This window comes from Dunckerocampus dactyliophorus, chromosome 7, assembly GCF_027744805.1.
Source record: "Dunckerocampus dactyliophorus isolate RoL2022-P2 chromosome 7, RoL_Ddac_1.1, whole genome shotgun sequence".
Lineage (NCBI taxonomy): Eukaryota > Metazoa > Chordata > Actinopteri > Syngnathiformes > Syngnathidae > Dunckerocampus > Dunckerocampus dactyliophorus.
Genome location: NC_072825.1, coordinates 25,845,371 through 25,851,709, shown reverse-complemented (window position 1 = coordinate 25,851,709; position 6,339 = coordinate 25,845,371).

Here is a 6,339-nt window from a genome sequence, read left to right as displayed (position 1 = left end):
GGTTTTTCCAGACAGGACTACTGAGATTTTCTTGTGAAACATTCTCCAACCTGCACATGGCTGAAACAGACAAGTTGCGAAATGATGCAACCGACTGCCAACAAGATATTTGTTTAAGGTGATGTACTTTAACTCTTCAACAAATCAGTTGAGTGAGTTGTCTGGTCAAATTATATCCCACCAAAATCCATCAAAAAAACTGAATTAGTATCTCAAAGAAAGAAAAATAAATAGTTTGCATTGATAATTGTATATTTTATCCAGTGATCTCAAAATGATGCTGACAAAGGTAAAAAGAAGAAAGAAAAAAACCCAACAGTCCCCAAGGTTGGCCCACTTAAAATGCTACGTTTGTCCGTGTTCCTGTGCTTTTACAGCTACTCGTGTGGCTTGAAACGTTACTACGTTTACATGCACACAACATTCCTGTCATTGATCGGAATATTGTAAATACAGGAATCCCTCGTTTGTCGCAGTTTAATTGGTTCTAGAACCAACCGTGACAAGTGAATTTTCACAAAGTAGGATTCCTTAATTATAAATAGAATATTTTCATAGTTAGAGCATAGAAAAACTGCTTACGACCGTTTAAATACGTTTTTAACATTATTACAGCCATCCAGACATGAACTAACAACCCTATAGTCACTTCAATGACGTAACAACAGAAAATGTGCCATTTACGAAATAAATAAGACTTGTGCTTGTGTGTTGCTGCAAATGTAGGAAATGAACAGTAGGATTAAATAAGCTTTGTTTCTTCCTACTCCTTTCGGACATGTGGAACTGTGAAAGAATGATTCATGAGATGTATTCCATTGTAACCTTCATGTTCAAATAAACTAAACCAAATGTGTTCCGGTGGTGCAGTGATGCCAGGGGTTCAGAATTGAGTTTTATCTTGGCGTGGGTTACGGCCGCAACAGCAGGTCGTGTTAGGGATTATTGTACCTGTTGTGAGATCATTCAAACCTGCAATAAAAGCTGCGGATCAAGTGTGGTGCTTGTGTTTGTCATCATCATACCAGTCAGTTTGCCCGCATATTGTCTTGATATGCAGTTAGGCCACCGATGGCCACCACGTAGCTCCACCACTGGTCAAAATGCAAAAAAACGAAATGGGAGTGAGACAAAAAAAAATGTTTTGAATGAGCAATTTAACAAGCATTAAGGTGAAAGAGGCTGTTCATCAGTTGATTAAGTGTTTAAGACCACAGCTCAAAAAAGATCTTTAATAAAGGACTCAATAATGAGTAGCTGTACCATTCTTCTTAATCACCTAAAAAATTGGTTTGAGCATGCTTGATGTTAAGTGTTTCCAGGAGGCTGGTGGGAATGTTGTTTGAGGTGGTGATGATGGCTTCACGGAGGGATCAACTGTCTGTAACTGATGTCCATTTTTATGAACTTCCCTTGCCATCCATCCCCAAGTGGTCTCAGTTGGATTTAGATCAGGGGAACACGCAGGATGGTCCTCTGGAACAAGCACTTTGTTAGGCAGGCATTGTGAACTCCAGCGTTGTCCTGTTGAAAAAGTCATGAGGGATGCCCCCTGCAACATCTCCACATCTGCTGTTTGATGCACCTGCACAATCTGAAGGAAAAAGCAGCCCAGATCTTGATGGTGGCCCCTCCTGGTGCCATGAGGAAAACATCTCAGGTCTCCTTGTCATGCCAGTAGCATTCGAAGCCATCAGGACAGTCAAAGTTACATTTTTCATTTTTGTCTCATCAGAAAATAAAACTTTCTTCCACCTTTCCCCATGTTGCATGTTTGGTGCTCTTGTGCAAATTCTGAACGGCCAATTTTGTGGTGTTGAAGGAAATGAGGCCTTTGAAGACTTTTTTTCTTCTTAAAACCCATAAAGTAGGTGAAAAATACTATTGAATTCAAGAAAGAACTAGTAGCAAACGGCGAAGGTAGCATCTGTTACGATGGGATTGTCAGGGCAACGGTTTAAGGGAGACATTACAGAAATTGAGCCAGGCCAGTCTGTGTATTGATGATTGCCCTGCTGCTGAAGTTCACAATAAAGTCCTCCTCCTCCACTCTTCCCTCCACTCATCATCGTGTTCACCAACAAGTCTTCAATAAAGGTGTCGGACGTTTCGCTCCTCATCCGAAGAGCTTTGTCAGCAAACTAACAAGTGCTGGTAGCTTAGGCCTTAAATACAGTAAGAGTGGGCGGAATTGGTGTGCCAACACCCTCATCCTATTGGTTCCTTACACTAAGGCTGGGCGGAGCATCTATTGTTCTGGCTCGGCCCTGGCTCCACCTCATTTGCAAGACTAAGAGCTGTGGGTTTTGGTCTCAGTAACCTGCTGAACACAGGGTCCAAATTAAACCTCAAACCACCATTCCGATTCAATGATGGGTTCTGTTGTTTGACAAAAATAGCATCCTTTACTCTTCTTTCAAACCATCTGTTTTCTTTGGCCAAAATCTTTACCTCGCTGTCCTCAAAAGAGTGCTTGGTTGCTTTAAGGTGTAGATGTACTGCTGATTGAGGCCCATTAGAATTGTCCCTGCGATGTTGATAAAGCCTTTTTTGGAACATTTGCTTAGTTTCCCCAATGTAGTGCTCTTTGCATTCCTCATCTTTACAGTGGATGGAATAGACCACATTGCTCTGTTTTTGGTTTGGAGCCTTGTCTTTAGGATGCACTAATTTTTGTCTCAGATGCTATAGATAGATGCTAACGAGCCAGTATCAGAGTCGTTCATACCCAACTACAGGGAGCTACACTTCCCTTTGATTGGAGGTGCTAATGGCAGGAGAGGATTAGACCACTACTCCGCCCAGCCTTAGTGTAAGGTACCAATAGGAGGAGGGTGTTGGCACACCAATTCCGCCCACTCTTACTGTATTTAAGGCCTAAGCTACCAGCACTTGTTAGTTCACTGACGAAGCTCTTCGGATGAGGAGCGAAACGTCCGACACCTTCTTCACAGAAGTACAGATGACGTCTCAAGAAGCCTTTCCCTCGATGGACAACTCCTGTATGACTGAGAGCCTACACAGACGCATTGCTACCAACTTTGGGAGAGAAATCCTTCTGTTGGTATGTATCTTAGAAAAGGCCACTCTTAAATTAGCAGATTTAAGGAACCACCTCAGATTCAATCTTAGATGCAGGCAGAGTAGGTTAATCCCCAAATGCATGAGGCAAGCGTCCCTTAAGCAAGGACACTTGGCAAGGAAAATGCAACTAAACTACATCAGAAAAATACAGAATTTGAGAATTAGGAGACTTAACATAGAGATAAGAAATAAACAGTCTGAAGTAGAAACCTTCTATCAGAGGTTGCAAACCAAGCTTACGCACGAAACCTAACAGGAGGTTTGTGAATTTACTAAATCACGTTATATGAAGCACCATAGCAAAACTAAAGAAAGGCATAAGGGAAAATTCCAGAAACTTCTATTGGAAAATCAACCACAGCTTGTCGTAAACACTAAGGAGGGGGGGAATCAGACCAATACTAAAGAAAATTGGATCAAAAATCTGTCAGACAGAAGCCTCTCGGAGACAGAGAAGGCAGTATTAACCAAGGGTCTCAACTTCTCAGTGACTCCTAAAACGATACCCACAGTAGACTATATCACAGCAGCTGAATCGGCCATCAGGAACAATAACCTTTCTAGAACAGAGGCAGGGGACCTTTGTCTGAGAATATCGGCCCTTCTCAGTAGTGCTAAACCACCACCGTCCAATATCACGGTAGGTGAGAGGAAGGCATTAGCGGCACTGCAGAAAGATGAGAGCATCACCATCTTACCAGCTGATAAGGGCAGATGCACAGTGGTTCTCAACACATTGGACTATGAAGAGAAAATAACAAGTCTAATCAGTGATGCCAACACATATGAGCAACTTAAAAGGGACCCTTCCAGTAGGTATAAGAAAGAAATCATACACTGTCTCCAAAAGTTAGAGAAGGAAGAACTAATTGACAGACAGATGTATCATAGGTTATACCCTGGGGAGGCTACATCATGTTTCTATGGCCTTCCAAAAATTCACAAGGAAGGGTTTCCCCTCAGACCCATTGTCTGTAGCATTGACTCTACCACGTACAATGTAGCTAAATATATAAAAACAGTCTTATCCCCATTGGTAGGCAACACTAATCATCATATAGAGAACACAAAAAGGGTTTGTGGCGAGCATCAAAGACCTCAGATTGAAGCCAGAGGAAACTTTGGTGTCTTATGATGTGACTTCACTTTTCACATCTGTCCCCACCTCAGCAGCAGTCTCGGTGGTAAGGAAGAGACTGCTCGAGGACTCAACTCTGCATCGGAGAACAAAACTTGGCTGACCACATCTGCCAATTATTGGAAATTTGCCTTAACACTACATATTTTCAGTTTAGAGGGAAATTTTACAGACAAATTCATGGTTGTGCTATGGGCTCACCAGTCTCACCCATAGTGGTGAATCTGTACATGGAAGAGATGGAGAAACAGGCTCTCACATCCTTCTCAGGGACAAAACCAAGGCACTGGTTTAGATACGTGGATGACACCTTTGTCATAATCAAAAAACAAGAAATTCAGTCTTTCACAGATCATATCAATGCGGTGGCCACCAATATCAAATTTACTCGCGAGGACGCTAAAGAGAACCAACTAGCCTTCTTAGACTGCAAGGTAATTATAGGAAAGGACAGACAGCTACTTACAGAGGTCTTTAGAAAGGCCACACACACTGACCAATACCTGCTTTTTGAATCAAACCATCCACTACAACATAAACTAGGGGTTATTAGGACTCTCCAACATAGAGTGGAACAAATACCAACTAGTGCTGAGGCAAGGAAAAAGGAGACACAACATGTCCAGAGAGCGCTCTCAACCTGTGGGTACCCGTGGTGGGCTTTTAACAAATGTCAAAAGAAGAGAGTAGGGAAAGAAACCCAAAAGCCCACAGAAGCAAAAAGGAGAGGAGTGGTAGTCCCTTATGTAGCGGGGGTCTCCGAAAAACTCCAGAGGATCTTATGGCAACACAAAATTCCTACCTATTTTAAACCAGTAAATACCCTGAGACAAAAATTAGTACATCCTAAAGACAAGGCTCCAAACCAAAAACAGAGCAATGTGGTCTATTCCATCCACTGTAAAGATGAGGAATGCAAAGAGCAATACATTGGGGAAACTAAGCAAATGCTCCAAAAAAGGCTTTATCAACATCGCAGGGACAATTCTAATGGGCCTCAATCAGCAGTACATCTACACCTTAAAGCAACCAAGCACTCTTTTGAGGACAGCGAGGTAAAGATTTTGGCCAAAGAAAACAGATGGTTTGAAAGAGGATTAAAGGAAGCTATTTTTGTCAAACAACAGAACCCATCATTGAATCGGAATGGTGGTTTGAGGTTTAATTTGGACCCTGTGTTCAGCAGGTTACTGAGACCGAAACCCACAGCTCTTAGTCTTGCAAATGAGGTGGAGCCAGGGCCGAGCCAGAACAATAGATGCTAACGAGCCAGTATCAGAGTCGTTCATACCCAACTCAGGGAGCGACACTTCCCTTTTATCGGAGGTGCTAATGGCAGGAGAGGATTATACCACTACTACGCCCATGCTTAGTGTAAGGAACCAATAGAAGGAGGGTGTTGGCACACCAATTCTGCCCACTCTTACAGTATTTAAGGCCTAAGCTACCAGCAATTGTTAGTTCGCTGACGAAGCTCTTCGGATGAGGAGCGAAACATCCGACACCTTCTTCACAGAAGTACAGATGACGTCTCAAGAAGCCTTTCCCTCGATGGACAACTCCTGTACGACTGAGAGCCTACACAGACGAAGTCTTCTTTTTTTTTTTTTTTTTTTTTTTTTTTTTTTTTTTTTTTTTCACACACACACACACACACACACACACACACACACACACACAGTGGTCGACTGCCCGACACCCGGAAGCCCCACCCTATCCCCCGTTGGTAACCCAAGGAGCAGCGGAGCCGGGGACCCCGGGGTCCCAGACATACGATTCAGAACCCAGGGGCGGAGAGCGCAGACTGCCGGGGAGCAGGAAGACACCCGGCCACACCCCCCCAGCGGTAGGACGCCGCCAGCGAGGCAGACAGGGGAGTCAGCGAGGAGGAGAGCGGGAAACCGAGCAGGCAGGCGGGAAAACGGGCGAGCAGCCAGGCGAACCACCACACAGCGCCAACCGAGACCCGCGGGCCAGCAAACCCCGAAGAGAGAGCGGGAGCACCACACCCCAAGCCGCAGGGAGGCCAAGCACCAGCGCCGAGAAGGCGAGACCAGCAGCCGACCAGCCGACGGCCCCCACATACCACCAGAAGCCAGACCAGCCACATGCCACCA